This window comes from Pseudophryne corroboree, chromosome 9 (assembly GCF_028390025.1).
Source record: "Pseudophryne corroboree isolate aPseCor3 chromosome 9, aPseCor3.hap2, whole genome shotgun sequence".
NCBI lineage: Eukaryota > Metazoa > Chordata > Amphibia > Anura > Myobatrachidae > Pseudophryne > Pseudophryne corroboree.
Window position 1 is genome coordinate 16,376,706 of NC_086452.1, and position 18,756 is coordinate 16,395,461.

At 46.2% G+C, this 18,756-nt stretch overlaps 1 pseudogene; it reads left to right on the plus strand.

Moving 5' to 3' along the window:
* The first annotated feature begins 15,456 nt into the window (after positions 1-15,456).
* LOC134960498 (5S ribosomal RNA) lies at positions 15,457-15,575 on the plus strand (annotated as a pseudogene).
* The last annotated feature ends 3,181 nt before the right edge of the window (positions 15,576-18,756 follow it).

Consider the following 18,756-nt stretch of genomic DNA (forward strand, 5'->3'; position numbering starts at 1 on the left):
CCCCTTTGGGATGACCATCGACTCCCAGCAGCAACAACAGCAGCGCCAGCAGCAGTAGGCGTTACACGCAAGGATGCATCGGAGGAATCCCAGGCAGGAGAGGACTCGTCAGAATTGTCAGTGACATGGCCTGCAGGACTATTGGCATTCCTGGGGAAGGAGGAAATTGACACTGAGGGAGTTGGTGGGGTGGTTTGCGTGAGCTTGGTTACAAGAGGAAGGGATTTACTGGTCAGTGGACTGCTTCCGCTGTCGCCCAAAGTTTTTGAACTTGTCACTGACTTATTATGAATGCGCTGCAGGTGACGTATAAGGGAGGATGTTCCGAGGTGGTTAACGTCCTTACCCCTACTTATTACAGCTTGACAAAGGCAACACACGGCTTGACACCTGTTGTCCGCTTTTCTGTTGAAATACCTCCACACTGAAGAGCTGATTTTTTTGGTATTTTCACCAGGCATGTCAACGGCCATATTCCTCCCACGGACAACAGGTGTCTCCCCGGGTGCCTGACTTAAACAAACCACCTCACCATCAGAATTCTCCTGGTCAATTTCCTCCCCAGCGCCAGCAACACCCATATCCTCCTCATCCTGGTGTACTTCAACATCTTCATCTTCAATCTGACTATCAGGAACTGGACTGCGGGTGCTCCTTCCAGCACTTGCAGGGGGCGTGCAAATGGTGGAAGGCGCATGCTCTTCACGTCCAGTGTTGGGAAGGTCAGGCATCGCAACCGACACAATTGGACTCTCCTTGTGGATTTGGGATTTCGAAGAACGCACAGTTCTTTGCGGTGCTTTTGCCAGCTTGAGTCTTTTCAGTTTTCTAGCGAGAGGCTGAGTGCTTCCATCCTCATGTGAAGCTGAACCACTAGCCATGAACATAGGCCAGGGCCTCAGCCGTTCCTTGCCACTCCGTGTGGTAAATGGCATATTGGCAAGTTTACACTTCTCCTCCGACAATTTTATTTTAGGTTTTGGAGTCCTTTTTTTACTGATATTTGGTGTTTTGGATTTGACATGCTCTGTACTATGACATTGGGCATCGGCCTTGGCAGACGACGTTGCTGGCATTTCATCGTCTCGGCCATGACTAGTGGCAGCAGCTTCAGCACGAGGTGGAAGTGGATCTTGATCTTTCCCTAATTTTGGAACCTCAACATTTTTGTTCTCCATATTTTAATAGGCACAACTAAAAGGCACCTCAGGTAAACAATGGAGATGGATACTAGTATACAATTATGGACTGCCTGCCGAGTGCAGACACAGAGGTAGCCACAGCCGTGAACTACCGTACTGTACTGTGTCTGCTGCTAATATAGACTGGTTGATAAAGAGATGTCTATGTAACTATGTATGTATAAAGAAGAAAGAAAAAAAAACCACGGTTAGGTGGTATACAATTATGGACGGACTGCCTGCCGAGTGCAGACACAGAGGTAGCCACAGCCGTGAACTACCGTACTGTACTGTGTCTGCTGCTAATAATATAGACTGGTTGATAAAGAGATGTCGTAGTAGTATGTATGTATAAAGAAGAAAGAAAAAAAAACCACGGTTAGGTGGTATACAATTATGGACGGACTGCCTGCCGAGTGCAGACACAGAGGTAGCCACAGCCGTGAACTACCGTACTGTACTGTGTCTGCTGCTAATAATATAGACTGGTTGATAAAGAGATGTCGTAGTAGTATGTATGTATAAAGAAGAAAGAAAAAAAAACCACGGTTAGGTGGTATACAATTATGGACGGACTGCCTGCCGAGTGCAGACACAGAGGTAGCCACAGCCGTGAACTACCGTACTGTACTGTGTCTGCTGCTAATATAGACTGGTTGATAAAGAGATGTCTATGTAACTATGTATGTATAAAGAAGAAAGAAAAAAAAACCACGGTTAGGTGGTATACAATTATGGACGGACTGCCTGCCGAGTGCAGACACAGAGGTAGCCACAGCCGTGAACTACCGTACTGTACTGTGTCTGCTGCTAATATAGACTGGTTGATAAAGAGATGTCTATGTAACTATGTATGTATAAAGAAGAAAGAAAAAAAAACCACGGTTAGGTGGTATACAATTATGGACGGACTGCCTCCCGAGTGCAGACACAGAGGTAGCCACAGCCGTGAACTACCGTACTGTACTGTGTCTGCTGCTAATATAGACTGGTTGATAAAGAGATGTCTATGTAACTATGTATGTATAAAGAAGAAAGAAAAAAAAACCACGGTTAGGTGGTATACAATTATGGACGGACTGCCTGCCGAGTGCAGACACAGAGGTAGCCACAGCCGTGAACTACCGTACTGTACTGTGTCTGCTGCTAATATAGACTGGTTGATAAAGAGATGTCTATGTAACTATGTATGTATAAAGAAGAAAGAAAAAAAAAACCACGGTTAGGTGGTATACAATTATGGACGGACTGCCTGCCGAGTGCAGACACAGAGGTAGCCACAGCCGTGAACTACCGTACTGTACTGTGTCTGCTGCTAATATAGACTGGTTGATAAAGAGATGTCGTAGTAGTATGTATGTATAAAGAAGAAAAAAAAACCACGGTTAGGTGGTATACAATTATGGACGGACTGCCTGCCGAGTGCAGACACAGAGGTAGCCACAGCCGTGAACTACCGTACTGTGTCTGCTGCGACTGGATGATAAATGATATAAAAAATATATATATATCACTACTGCAGCCGGACAGGTATATATTATATATTATATAATGACGGACCTGCTGGACACTGTCTGTCAGCAGAATGAGTTTTATTTTTATAGAATAAAAAAAACAACAACACACAAGTGAAGTCACACGACGAGTGTTTAACTTTTTCAGGCAATCACAATATAAGTATACTACTAACTATACTGGTGGTCAGTGTGGTCAGGTCACTGGTCAGTCACACTGGCAGTGGCACTCATGCAGCAAAAGTGTGCACTGTTTAATTTTAATATAATATTATGTACTCCTGGCTCCTGCTATAACCTATAACTGGCACTGCAGTGCTCCCCAGTCTCCCCCACAATTATAAGCTGTGTGAGCTGAGCAGTCAGACAGATATATAATATATATAGATGATGCAGCACACTGGGCTGAGCCTGAGCAGTGCACACAGATATGGTATGTGACTGAGTCACTGTGTGTATCGCTTTTTTCAGGCAGAGAACGGATATATTAAATAAACTGCACTGTCTGGTGGTCACTCACTAGTAAACTCTCTGCACTCTCTACACTTCTACAGTACTCCTCCTAGTCCTAAGCTCCAGTAAATCTCTCTCTCTTATAATCTAAATGGAGAGGACGCCAGCCACGTCCTCTCCCTATCAATCTCAATGCACGTGTGAAAATGGCGGCGACGCGCGGCTCCTTATATAGAATCCGAGTCTCGCGATAGAATCCGAGCCTCGCGAGAATCCGACAGCGTCATGATGACGTTCGGGCGCGCTCGGGTTAACCGAGCAAGGCGGGAAGATCCGAGTCGCTCGGACCCGTGAAAAAAAACATGAAGTTCGGGCGGGTTCGGATTCAGAGAAACCGAACCCGCTCATCTCTAGATAAAACCCCAGAAACTGACAGCATATCGCAACATGTATTAATAATAAGGGTCCGCAGCAGGGATCAGAGATAATCATTGTGGAGCCACGGCGCAGCGAGCTCTATAGGATTCTATGGGGCTGCGATGTGCCGGTATGCGGCAGGCTCTGGAAAGCGCAACTTAGAAATAGAGATGTGCAGCGGGCATTTTTTGGGTTTTGTGTTTTGGTTTTGGATTCGGTTCCGCGGTCGTGTTTTGGATTCGGACGCGTTTTGGAAAAACCTCCCTTTCGAATTTTTGTCGGATTCGGGTGCGTTTTGGATTCAGGTGTTTTGTTTTTTTTCAAAAAACCCTCAAAAACAGCTTAAATCATAGAATTTGGGGGTAATTTTGAGCCTATAGTATTTTTAACCTTAATAACCACAATTTCCACTCATTTCCAGTCTATTCTGAACACATCACAATATAGTTTTTAGTCCTAAAATTTGCATTGAGGTCGCTGGATGACTAAGCTAAGCGACCCAAGTGGCCGACACAAACACCTGGCCCATCTAGGAGTGGCACTGCAGTGTCAGACAGTATGGCATTTAAAAAAATAGTCCCCAAACAGCACATGATGCAAAGATAAATTAAAAAAAAAAGAGGTGCAAGATGGAATTGTCCTTGGGCCCTCCCACCCACCCTTATGTTGTATAAACAGGGCATTCACACTTTAACAAACCCATCATTTCAGCGACTGGGTCTGCCACATGACTGTGGCTGAAATGACTGGTTGGTTTGGGCCCCCACCAAAAAAGAAGCAATCAATCAATCTCTCCTTGCACTAACTGGCTCTACAGAGGCAAGATGTCCACCTCCTCCTCATCGTCCAATTCCTCACCCCTTTCACTGTGTACATCCCCCTCCTCACAGAGTATTAATTCGTCCCCACTGGAATCCACCATCACAGGTCCCTGTGTACTTTCTGGAGGCAATTGCTAGTAAATGTCTCCACATAGGAATTTATTATAATTAATTTAGATGAACATCATCTTCTCCACATTTTCTGGAAGTAACCTCCTATGCCGATCACTGACAAGGTTACCGGCTATACTAAACACTCTTTCGGAGTACACACTGGAGGGGGGGCAAGGTAAAATAAAGCCAGTTTGTGCAAGGGCCTCCAAATTGCCTCTTTTCCTGCCAGTATACGTACGGACTGTCTGACATGCCTACAGTGATGATGTCACTCATATAATCCTCCACCATTCTTTCAATGGTGACAGAATCATATGCAGTGACAGTAGACGACATCTCAGTAATCGTTGGCAGGTCCTTCAGTCCGGACCAGATGTCAGCACTTGCTCCTGACTGCCCTGCATCACCGCCAGCGGGTGGTTTTGGAAATTTTATCATTTTCCTGGCAGCTCCAGTGGCGGTAGAAAATGAAGGAGGAGCTTTTGGTGGGTCACGTTCCGCTTGACTTGACAAATGTCTCACCAGCAGGTCTTTGAACATCTGCAGACTTGTGTCTGCTGGAAAGAGAGATACAACGTAGGCTTTAAACCTAGGATCGAGCACGGTGGCCAAAATGTAGTTCTCTGATTTCAACAGATTGACCACCCGTGAATCCTGGTTAAGCGAATGAAGGACTCCATCCACAAGTCCCACATGCCTAGCGGAATCGCTCCGTTTTAGCTCCTCCTTCAATCTCTCCAGCTACTTCTGCAAAAGCCTGATGAGGGGAATGACCTGACTCAGGCTGGCAGTGTCTGAACTGACTTCACGTGTGGCAAGTTCAAAGGGTTGAGAACCTTGCACAACATGGAAATAATCTCCACTGCGCTTGAATCGGGTGCATTCCCCCTCCTTTGCCTATATCGTAGGCAGATGTATAGGCTTGAATGGCCTTTTGCTGCTCCTCCATCCTCTGAAGCACATAGAGTGTTGAATTCCACCTTGTTACCACCTCGTTTCAGCTGATGGCAGGGCATGTTCAGAAGTGTTTGCTGGTGCTCCAGTCTTCGGCACGCGGTGGCTAAATGCCGAAAGTGGCCCGCAATTCTTCGGGCCACCGACAGCATCTCCATTACACTCCTGTAATTTTAAAAAAAATTCTGCACCACCAAATTCATTGTATGTGCAAAACATGGGATGTGCTGGAATTTGCTCACATGTAATGCACACACAATATTGGTGGCGTTGTCCGATGTCACAAATCCCCAGGAGAGTCCAATTGGGGTAAGCCAATCTGCGATGATGTTCCTCAGTTTCCGTAAGAGGTTGTCAGCTGTGTGCCTCTTATGGAAAGCGGTGATATAAAGCGTAGCCTGCCTAGGAACGAGTTGGCGTTTGCGAGATGCTGCTACTAGTGCCGCTGCTGCTGTTGTTGCTGCGGGAGGCAATACATCTACCCAGGGCTGTCACAGTCATATAGTCCTTAGTCTACCCAACTCCACTTGTCCACATGTCCGTGGTTAAGTGGACAGTGGGTACAACTGCATTTTTTAGGACATTGGTGACTCTTTTTCTGACGTCTGTGTACATTCTCGGTATCGCCTGCCTAGAGAAGTGGAACCTAGATGGTATTTGGTACAGGGGACACACTACCTCAAGCAACTCTCTAAGTCCCTGTGAACTAACGGCGGATACCGGATGCACGTCTAACACCAACATAGTTGTCAAGGCCTGAGTTATACGCTTTGCAACAGGATGACTGCTGTGATATTTCATCTTCCTCGCAAAGGACTGTTGGACAGTCAATTGCTTACTGGAAGTAGTACAAGTGGTCTTCTGACTTCCCCTCTGGGATGATGATCGACTCCCAGCAGCAACAACAGCAGCACCAGCAGCAACATCAGCAGTAGGCGTTCCACTCAAGGATCCATCGGAGGAATCCCAGTTAGGAGAGGACTCGTCAGACTTGCCAGTGACATGGCCTGCAGGACTATTGGCTTTCCTGTGTAAGGAGGAAATTGACATTGAGGGAGTTAGTGGGGTGGTTTGCAGGAGCTTGGGTACAAGAGGAAGAAGGGATTTAGTTGTCAGTGGACTGCTTCCACTGTCACATAAAGTTTTTGAACTTGTCAATGACTTCTGATGAATGCGCTCCAGGTGACGTATAAGGGAGGATGTTCCTAGGTGGTTAACGTCCTTACCCCTACTTATTACAGCTTGACAAAGGCAACACATGACTTGACACCTGTTGTCTGCATTTCTGTTAAAATAATTCCACACCGAAGAGGAGATTTTTTTTTTGTATTTTGACCAGGCATGTCAATGACCTTATTCATCCCACGGACAACAGGTGTCTCCCCGGGTGCCTGACTTAAACAAACCACCTCACCATCAGAATCCTCCTTGTCAATTTCCTCCTCAGTGCCAGCAACACCCATATCCTCATCCTGGTGAACTTCAACAGTGACATCTTCAATTTGACTATCAGGAACTGGACTGCGGGAGCTCCTTCCAGCACTTGCAGGGGGCGTGCAAATGGTGGAAGGAGCCACCTCTTCCCATCCAGTGTTGGGAAGGTTAGGCATCCCAACCGACACAATTGGACTCTCCTTGGGGATTTGTGATTTAGAAGAACGCACAGTTCTTTGCTGTGCTTTTGCCAGCTTAACTCTATTCATTTTTCTAGCGGATGATGAGTGCTTCCATCCTCATGTGAAGCTGAACCACTAGCCATGAACATAGGCCAGGGCCTCAGCCGTTCCTTGCCACTCCGTGTCGTAAATGGCATATTGGCAACTTTATGCTTCTCCTCAGATGATTTTAATTTAAATTTTTGGGTAATTTTACTGAACTTTTGTTTTTTGGATTTTATATGCTCTCGACTATGGCATTGGGCATCGGCCTTGGCAGACGACGTTGATGGCATTTCATTGTCTCTGCCATGACTAGTGGCAGCAGCTTCAGCACTGGGTGGAAGTGGATCTTGATCTTTCTCTATTTTACCCTCCAAATATTTGTTCTCCATTTTTTAATGTGTGGAATTATATGCCAGTAATATATCTGGAATTAAACGTCATTAATGTCTGGAATTAGATACCACTAGGTAGATACCAGATACCACTGTGACTGGAATGATGACCTATGCACAGTGACAGGACACTACCACAGCACCCTACAGCAGCAAGATGCAGCACAAGACACTGGACTTTTAGTAATGTACTGTAATATACTGGTTACCACAATGCAGCAAATACTGGAAAAATGTGCAGCATGCATTGGCGCTCAAACCATAAAATGAATCCCTTGGATTAATGAGGGATGAACGGAATGAAACCATATGTATTTACAGGATAAAGTGCATTTATTTCATGAACAAACTCACCAACATGAACATACAGTAAAATAAACAGGTTTAAAACAAAAGTGGACCTGGAGGCAGTGACTGGTTTAAAGTGACTGTGCAATGGGTAAACAATCAATCTCTCACCATCTGGTGGCCCTGTGGTGGGCTAGCTTAAAATAAGCAGTTTGGGTCCAGAGCTTGAAATAGCCCGGCACCACCGCATAGAGCGAGAATCAGCACGTGAGTTCTTCCAGAAGTATCACCGCTCCTTTGTCCAGTAGGTCCTCTATCCAAATGCAACGCGTTTCGGTCAAGTAACTGACCTTTTTCAAGTTTTGGATCCAAAACTTGAAAAAGGTCAGAGTTACTTGACCGAAACGCGTGCTGATTCACGCTCTATGCGGTGGTGCCGGGCTATTTCAAGCTCTGGACCCAAACTGCTTATTTTAAGCTAGCCCACCGCAGGGCCACCAGATGGTGAGAGATTGATTGTTTACCCATTGCACAGTCACTTTAAACCAGTCACTGCCTCCAGGTCCACTTTTGTTTTAAACCTGTTTATTTTACTGTATGTTCATGTTGGTGAGTTTGTTCATGAAATAAATGCACTTTATCCTGTAAATACATATGGTTTCATTCCGTTCATCCCTCATTAATCCAAGGGATTCATTTTACGGTTTGAGCGCCATTGCATGCTGCACATTTTTCCAGTATTTGAACCTTCAGGGACTTATGTGTTTGTCCCTCCCGGTGTAGTAGTAAGGCTGCTCTGCCTGTTTTTATTGCACATGTACTGTCAGTGTACACCCTCCCTGTACCACAATGCAGCACAAGACAAGGGGCCTCATTCCGAGTTGTTCGCTCGCTAGCTGCTATTAGAAGCATTGCACACGCTAAGCCGCCGCCCTCTGGGAGTGAATCTTAGCTTAGCAGAATTGCGAAAGAAAGATTAGCAGAATAGTGAATAGAAATTTCTTTGCAGTTTCTGAGTAGCTCCAGACTTACTCCTACACTGCGATCAGTTCAGTCAGTTTCGTTCCTGGTTTGATGTCACAAACACACCCAGCGTTCACCCAGACACTCCCCCGTTTCTTCAGACACTCCCGCGTTTTTCCCAGAAACGGCAGCGTTTTTCCGCACACTCCCATAAAATGGCCAGTTTCCGCCCAGAAACACCCACTTCCTGTCAATCACACTCCGATCACCAGAACGATAAAAAAACTTTGTTACGCCGTGAGTAAAATACCAAACTTTTATGCTAATTTACTTGGCGCAGGCGCACTGCGAACATTGTGCATGCGCAGTTTGCGACTAATCGCTGCGTAGCGAAAAATACTAACGAGCGAACAACTCGGAATCACCCCCAATGAGCAGTGATCCTGAGCACTGATGAGGATACTAGAACTGACACTGAGCAGCAAGATGCAGCACTGGACTATTAGTAATGTACTGTTACTGTAGTATACTGGTCACCACAATGCAGCACAAGACAATGAGCAGTGATACTGAGCACTGATGAGGATACTAGAACTGACACTGAGCAGCAAGATGCAGCCCTGGACTATTAGTAATGTACTGTAGTATACTGAGCACCACACAATGCAGCACAAGACAATGAGCAGTGATACTGAGCACTGATGAGGATACTAGAACTGACACTGAGCAGCGAGATGCAGCAGTGGACTATTGTACTGTAGTATACTGGTCACCACAATGCAGCACAAGACAATGAGCAGTGATACTGAGCACTGACAAGGATACTAGAACTGACACTGAGCAGCAAGATGCAGCAGTGGACTATTGTACTGTAGTATACTGGTCACCACAATGCAGCACAAGACAATGAGCAGTGATACTGAGCACTGATGAGGATACTAGAACTGACACTGAGCAGCAAGATGCAGCCCTGGACTATTGTACTGTAGTATACTGGTCACCACAATGCAGCACAAGACAATGAGCAGTGATACTGAGCACTGATGAGGATACTAGAACTGACACTGAGCAGCAAGATGCAGCCCTGGACTATTAGTAATGTACTGTAGTATACTGAGCACCACAATGCAGCACAAGACAATGAGGAGTGATACTGAGCACTGACAAGGATACTAGAACTGACACTGAGCAGCAAGATGCAGCACTGGACTATTGTACTGTAGTATACTGGTCACCACAATGCAGCACAAGACAATGAGCAGTGATACTGAGCACTGATGATGATACTAGAACTGACACTGAGCAGCAAGATGCAGCCCTGGACTATTAGTAATGTACTGTAGTATACTGAGCACCACAATGCAGCACAAGACAATGAGGAGTGATACTGAGCACTGACAAGGATACTAGAACTGACACTGAGCAGCAAGATGCAGCACTGGACTATTGTACTGTAGTATACTGGTCACCACAATGCAGCACAAGACAATGAGCAGTGATACTGAGCACTGATGATGATACTAGAACTGACACTGAGCAGCAAGATGCAGCACTGGACTATTAGTAATGTACTGTAGTATACTGAGCACCACAATGCAGCACAAGACAATGAGTAGTGATACTGAGCACTGATGAGGATACTAGAACTGACACTGAGCAGCAAGATGCAGCCCTGGACTATTAGTAATGTACTGTAGTATACTGAGCACCACAATGCAGCACAAGACAATGAGCAGTGATACTGAGCACTGATGATGATACTAGAACTGACACTGAGCAGCAAGATGCAGCCCTGGACTATTAGTAATGTACTGTAGTATACTGAGCACCACAATGCAGCACAAGACAATGAGCAGTGATACTGAGCACTGATGATGATACTAGAACTGACACTGAGCAGCAAGATGCAGCCCTGGACTATTAGTAATGTACTGTAGTATACTGAGCACCACAATGCAGCACAAGACAATGAGCAGTGATACTGAGCACTGATGAGGATACTAGAACTGACACTGAGCTGCAAGATGCAGCCCTGGACTATTAGTAATGTACTGTAGTATACTGAGCACCACAATGCAGCACAAGACAATGACCAGTGGTACTGAGCACTGATGAGGATACTATTGAGAACTGACACTGAGCAGCAAGATGCAGCACTGGACTATTATTAATCTACTGTAGTATATTGGTCACCACAATGCAGCACAATACAGTGAGCAGTGATACTGAGCACTGATGAGGATAATACTGAGAACTGACACTGACCAGCAAGATGCAGCACTGGACTATTAGTATTGTACTGTAGTATACTGAGCACCACAATGCAGCACAAGACAATGAGCAGTGATACTGAGCACTGATAAGGATACTACTCAGAACTGACACTGAGCACCACAATGCAGCACAAGGCAATGAGCAGTGATACTGAGCACTGATGAGGATACTAGAACTGACACTGAGCACGACAATGCAGCACAAGGCAATGAGCAGTGATACTGAGCACTGATGAGGATAATAGAACTGACACTGAGCAGCAAGATGCAGCACTGGACTATTAGTAATGTACTGTAGTATACTGGTCACCACAATGCAGCACAAGACAATGAGCAGTGATACTGAGCACTGATAAGGATACTACTCAGAACTGACACTGAGCAGCAAGATGCAGCACTGGACTATTGTACTGCAGTATACTGGTCACCACAATGCAGCACAAGACAATGAGCAGTGATACTGAGCACTGATGAGGATACTAGAACTGACACTGAGCAGCAAGATGCAGCCCTGGACTATTGTACTGTAGTATACTGGTCACCACAATGCAGCACAAGACAATGAGCAGTGATACTGAGCACTGATGATGATACTAGAACTGACACTGAGCAGCAAGATGCAGTCCTGGACTATTAGTAATGTACTGTAGTATACTGAGCACCACAATGCAGCACAAGACAATGAGGAGTGATACTGAGCACTGACAAGGATACTAGAACTGACACTGAGCAGCAAGATGCAGCACTGGACTATTGTACTGTAGTATACTGGTCACCACAATGCAGCACAAGACAATGAGCAGTGATACTGAGCACTGATGAGGATACTAGAACTGACACTGAGCAGCAAGATGCAGCACTGGACTATTAGTAATGTACTGTAGTATACTGGTCACCACAATGCAGCACAAGACAATGAGCAGTGATACTGAGCACTGATAAGGATACTACTCAGAACTGACACTGAGCACCACAATGCAGCACAAGGCAATGAGCAGTGATACTGAGCACTGATGAGTATACTAGAACTGACACTGAGCACCACAATGCAGCACAAGGCAATGAGCAGTGATACTGAGCACTGATGAGGATACTAGAACTGACACTGAGCACCACAATGCAGCACAAGGCAATGAGCAGTGATACTGAGCACTGATGAGGATACTAGAACTGACACTGAGCAGCAAGATGCAGCCCTGGACTATTGTACTGTAGTATACTGGTCACCACAATGCAGCACAAGACAATGAGCAGTGATACTGAGCACTGATGATGATACTAGAACTGACACTGAGCAGCAAGATGCAGCCCTGGACTATTAGTAATGTACTGTAGTATACTGAGCACCACAATGCAGCACAAGACAATGAGGAGTGATACTGAGCACTGATGAGGATACTAGAACTGACACTGAGCACCACAATGCAGCACAAGGCAATGAGCAGTGATACTGAGCACTGATGAGGATACTAGAACTGACACTGAGCAGCAAGATGCAGCCCTGGACTATTGTACTGTAGTATACTGGTCACCACAATGCAGCACAAGGCAATGAGCAGTGATACTGAGCACTGATGAGGATACTAGAACTGACACTGAGCACCACAATGCAGCACAAGGCAATGAGCAGTGATACTGAGCACTGATGAGGATACTAGAACTGACACTGAGCAGGAGAGACGCTACTAGTATTACTGAGCAGCAATAAGTAAGCACTGATACTGAGCACTGATATTGAGATTTCCACTGAGAGAACGTAGCCACATCCTCTCCGCTCTCTCTACAATGCACAAGTGAAAATGGCGGCGACGCGCGGCTCTTTATATGGAATCCGAATATCGCGAGAATCCGACAGCGGGATGATGATGACGTTTTGCCTCTTTTGGGTTTTCCGAGTCAGGCGGGAGGAACCGAGTCTGCCTCGGACCGGTGTAAACCACGTGGCGTTTGGGGGGGGGGGTTCGGTTCTCGGAGAACCAAACCCGCTCATCTCTACTTAGGACAGTATTTGTATATTCTCCCCGTACTTGCGTGGGTTTCCTTCAGGTGCTCTGGTTTCCACCCACAATCCAAGAAATATACAGATAACTTAATTGGCTCCCGACAAAAGTTAACCCTAGTGTGTAAGTGTGTGTATGTACATGGACTGTGTAGATGGGCCAAGTGGTTCTTATCTGCCGTCACTTTCTATGTTTCTATGTTAGGTAACACCATCTACAAATGGCGTTGCCTATAGAAGCTTATGTCGTTCTTTTTCCAAAAGTCCCATCTGTGGGGGTCATTCCGAGTTGTTCGCTCGGTATTTTTTTCTCGCAACGGAGCGATTAGTCGCTAATGCGCATGCGCAATGCCCGCAGTGCGACTGCGCCAAGTAAATTTGCTATGCAGTTAGGTATTTTACTCACGGCATTACGAGGTTTTTTCTTCGTTCTGGTGATCGTAATGTGATTGACAGGAAGTGGGTGTTTCTGGGCGGAAACAGGCCGTTTTATGGGTGTGTGCGAAAAAACGCTACCGTTTCTGGGAAAAACGCGGGAGTGGCTGGAGAAACAGAGGAGTGTCTGGGCGAACGCTGGGTGTGTTTGTGACGTCAAACCAGGAACGACAAGCACTGAACTGATCGCAGATGCCGAGTAAGTCTGGAGCTACTCAGAAACTGCTAAGAAGTGTCTATTCGCTATTTTGCTAATCTTTCGTTCGCAATTTTGATAAGCTAAGATTCACTCCCAGTAGGCGGCGGCTTAGCGTGTGCAATGCTGCTAAAAGCAGCTTGCGAGCGAACAACTCGGAATGACCCCCTGTGTGCGTATGTGTAGCTGAAGTAAGTACAATGGACTTCATTCAGCACAGAAAGCAACTGCGACTAAACGCACACTGATTGTGATCGCAATCACAAAGCTGCAAAGACCTCTAGCCAAACCCACACTTTCATCTGCGATTATACAACCCTACGGCAAATCTATTCCACTCCCATTGCATGCACAGCTACCAAAGCAACGCAGTTCTAATACATCGATGTCAGCACAGAACTGGGATGACTGGTTTCTTGTTCTGTTCTGTCAGGATAATATTAGCCAGGCAGGTCACGGTGTGCACACAATACATACATGTAATAACATGTTAAAGTTTTTAGAAAGTGGATCACTCCCTGCACTACAGGCAGCTTCCCTGCTCTAGTGTTTTCCCTCCAAGTGTCAGCTCAGTGCAGGAGGAGGAGCTTAGTGCACAGTATGAGAGAGTTCTTCCTGGGCGAGACAACTGTACTGACGTGCAGCTTCTGCTCTCCTGAGTTTGTGACCTTGTCTACCCCGCAGCCGCACCCTGTGTGTATACTGCTGCATCCTGTGTATATACAGCTGCATCCTGTGTGTACTGAGACGCTGTGTTACTGCTGTACTATTTCAAATGTATACTATGAGTTCCAGCTGCTGCAGAACTTCTTCTATATACTACAAGCTGTTATCTCGGTTATATGAATAAACCAATCATCCTGGTTAACCCAACTTCAGGCGCACCTCTGACAGGCTCCTTTTAGAAAATCCTCATTAGCACCTTATTAACTCAGTTCTAACACTCTTAAAGTGATCAGTGACCTTCATTAGGACGTACAAAGAGATAAATTGTGGGTTTTACGCCCATTTCAGCAGAAAATCTGAAGCAAAAAAGAGAAAACAGGAACATGAATATAAGTTGGGGCGCAGTGCGCCTGAGAGGCCACCCCGGACACACCAATATATTTCCGCAAAATATCCACAACCTTTGTAATTTTAATTTATAAAATGAGCAAAATAAACAATAAATGAAAATAAAAGGAAAAATAAACCTTCAAAAGTGGGAGGAGTTTGGGCGCAGTGTGCCTGAGAGGTCAGGAAGGTCACTACTGCACTCTACGTAGGCGGCGGGAACAATGACTAGGGGGGGTTTCCAACAGCACATAGAGATAGGAAGGTACTAGGAGGGACAGGCCCCTGCGCCCCCTTGGGGCGGTGAGGGGAGTGAGAACGGGATCTGGTCTGAAGATCGACAGTGTCTAGGTCGACAATGTTTAGGTCTATCACTATAGGTCGACAGTCACTAGGTCGACATGGATGGAAGGTCGACAGGGTTTCTAGGTCGACATGTGCTAGGTCGACAGGTCTAAAGGTCGACATGAGTTTTTCACAATTTTTTTGGGGGGGGGTTTTTTCATACTTAACGATCCACGTGGACTACGATTGGAACGGTAAAGTGTGCCGAGCGAAGCAGTAGCGGAGCGAAGGCACCATGCCCGAAGCATGGCGAGCGAAGCGAGCCATGCGAGGGGACGCGGTGCACTAATTTGGGATCCCGGTCACTTTACAACCTTGAGGGTGCATCTAGAAAAATATCCATAAGGGGTTATATTATAATTTTTTCCCCGTTGGGGCCAATATTCCTCCGCTAAACACCTATTACCATACCACACTGTATATGCCCAATCTCGTCTGATCTTGGAAGTAATACAGTGTTGGGCCTGATCAGTACCAGGTTGGATGACCACCTGGGAATATCAGGTGTTGTAGGTCACATATGGCAGTGTCACAGAAAGAGGACTATATGCACGGCTTCTGACATACATATTATGCATTCAAGCAAAAGATAAACGATTATCTCTTTAATATTTTCATGGTTAAAGGAATCTTTTTGTCCTTAAATTTAGATGCATTGTAAAAACATTTTCTACCCTCAAGTTTGGTCCTTGTGGTTTCTTTTTATTAAGTACAGTAAAATAAAAGTTATGTTTTAACACAATAATAATTACAATCTCTTGTCTCTGAAATAGAGTGCTCCCAACCAAGGTTACTTCTTTTTCTTCTCCCACTTGCATACTTGATTATGTTTAATAACCTTGGGAGCACAACTAATCACACTTGGTGCCACCTCAACAAAATTACTGTATAGTAGGCAGGCGGTGATAGACTATAGACTAGAGTCTATATAGTCAGTTTTCAGAGACCAATAATATCATTTGTTTCCAAACTGACCCACGGTCCTGTGCGGAATCCCCAAACCTATTTTCTTTCTCTCCTCAATAAAGGTACTTAAAAAGGTACAAGTTCATTAAAGTTGTTGTTTACAAAGTCAAAAGTTATGACTTTGGAAGTTTTCTGTGATGCTGATTGGGGATCAGATGAGTATGACCGTCGTTCCTACACAGGATACTTGTTAGTTTTGGCAGGTGCAGCCGTCAGCTGGCCGAGCAGAAAGTAACCCACTGTTGCCCTATCCACCACTGAGGCGGAGTACATAGCACTTACAGAAACTGCAGAAGAAGCTTTATGGATAAAGGAGACTTTATGTGAGCTTAGCCTACTTTACCACAGTGAGACCATCAACATTGCATATGATAACAAGGGAGCAACTGATATGTCTTCCAGCACCAAGCATTATGGATGGTCCAAACACATTGCCATTACTTTATCCGTGAGTTAGTGGAAAACAAGTCTGTCAATGTGGATTACATACTGTAGCAAGCGAGAGCAATGCTGCTGATATGTTGACAAAGGGACTGTCATCACACTTGCTGAATATGTTCATGACAAAGGGGGTCATTCCGACCAGTTCACTCACTGCGTTTTAACTGGTCCCTGCTGCGCATGCGCCGGCACCGTAGCACCTGCACATGAGGGATGGTCGAAGGCCGTAGCAGGACAACGATCGCCTCTGCCTGATTGTCACGTCATACGCAGCCGCTGTGGTCCAGGGAGCGAGGAGTAGCTCCCGGCCAGCACGCTAAAGCTGCGCTGGCCGGGAGTTACTCCTGTAGTGCAAAGGCATCGCTGCTGTGTGATGCCTTTGCACTTCTGCGAGGGGGGGCCGGACTGACATGTGGGGCGGACTAGCCCTGTGCTGGTCATCCCCCCGCATGTCAGGGAAGATGATCGTAGCTGTGCTAAATTTAGCACAGCTACGATCAACTTGGAATGACCCCCAAAATGTGGACTGGAATACTTTTGAGAAATGTTGATTTGTTTTGCTGTTTGCTTATTATGCTTTATTAATGTGTTTTTGGTTACAGGAAAATATTATTAACAAATGTTTTGATAAAGTGTTATACAAATGTATGTAACCGAAGACAGCCTTGAGTGATGGGGTGTTAGAGAATAGAGCACTCAGCGATCTGTCTCCGTCCCAGCACTAGAGGCAGCTTTCCTGCTCTAGTGTTTTCCCTCCTAGTGTCAGCTCAGTGCAGAGGGAGGAGCTTAGTGCACAGTCTGAGAGAGTTCTTCCTGGAGAGACGACTACACTGACGTGCAGATTCTGCTCTCCTGAGTGTGCAACCTTGTCTACCTCGCAGCCGCACCCTGTGTGTATACAGACGCACCCTGTGTGTATACAGCTGGATCCTGTGTGTACTGAGATGCTGTGTTACTGCTGTACTACTTCACATGTATACTATGAGTTTCTGCTGCTGCAGAACATCTTCTATATACTACAAGCTGTTATATGAATAAACCAATCATCCTGCTTAAGTGCCATTGTGTGGACTAACATACCTATCCGACACCGCAACACTCTGCCAACAAAAGTAACGTACAGTAGTAATAAGTTGCAGCAGCACACTAACAGCATTCCCTGTGTCACTGGGAACTTTTGCTGCTGCATTCAGTCTGTATAGCTCTCTAGCTCCTCAGCCTGTGCAATTGAAGTGTTTGCAATTCCTGCAATCTCTTTCGCATGTATTGCAAATGCAACGCCCACGACACACCCACTACACGTCCCGCATCACAGAAATTGTGGCCCCATCCCACTGACACGCCTCCTCCACTCCTTTTTATCGTAGCTAAATGCGATTGCTACTATGTTTGCAGACCGGTGGCGGATCTAGACTTTACTTTTAGGGGGGGGGGGGGGGGGCGATTTAAGAATGATGACCCCTCCCCTCTAAGCATAGCTCCTCCCTCTAAGTAACTGGAAATAATGGTATATAATTAGCCATCACATACGAGTCTATCCTGGTATAACTTTTCAGCTGCTCTCACATATCAGTGGGAAAACCTGCTGCCCTGTTACACACAAAACTGTATGTACTGTATGCTGCACACACATACACACACGGGCGGCCCGCTGAGAGTAGCCGTGCACATGATGGGAGGAAGTGGACACAGCATACAATCGATCCAGTAGCAGTGATAGAGCGGCTCGGGACTCCATCCTCAGATATGGCCGATGATGTTAATGAGGAGCTGCACCCAGGCAGCCAGCAGCACGGTCACCTCCCGGATCCCCGGCCCTCCCACCCAGCAGGACATCGTGGACACTCCCGCTGCTTCCCAGCAGTGGTCCCTAAGCTGTCCGCCAGGCCTGTTACCGCTCCCTCCAGGACTGTTGCCGCTGAGCTTTGATCGCAACATCAAGCAGGCATTCTACAACACCGGGGCCACGGCAGAGGGTTCAGGCATGAGCCAGGCACAAAGCTCTCTGCTCCGCGTCTGAGCTAATCGGCTGTTGCCGCAGTGGACGGGAGCCGACGGCGGCGCGGATGCACATGGGCGCAGATGAGGAGGGGGAGGAGAGGTATGGAGCTGTAGGGGGGGCAAACGCCCCCATCGCCCCCCTCTAAATCCGCCACTGTTGCAGACACCTAGGTATAGACATGGAAACCAGACGTGGCGCGTGTACTGTCTTCTGTTTGTTTGTGTACACATGTGCTGATAATTGCTGATTGCGCGATTATTGGCATTTGCAACTGATGCTGAATAAGGG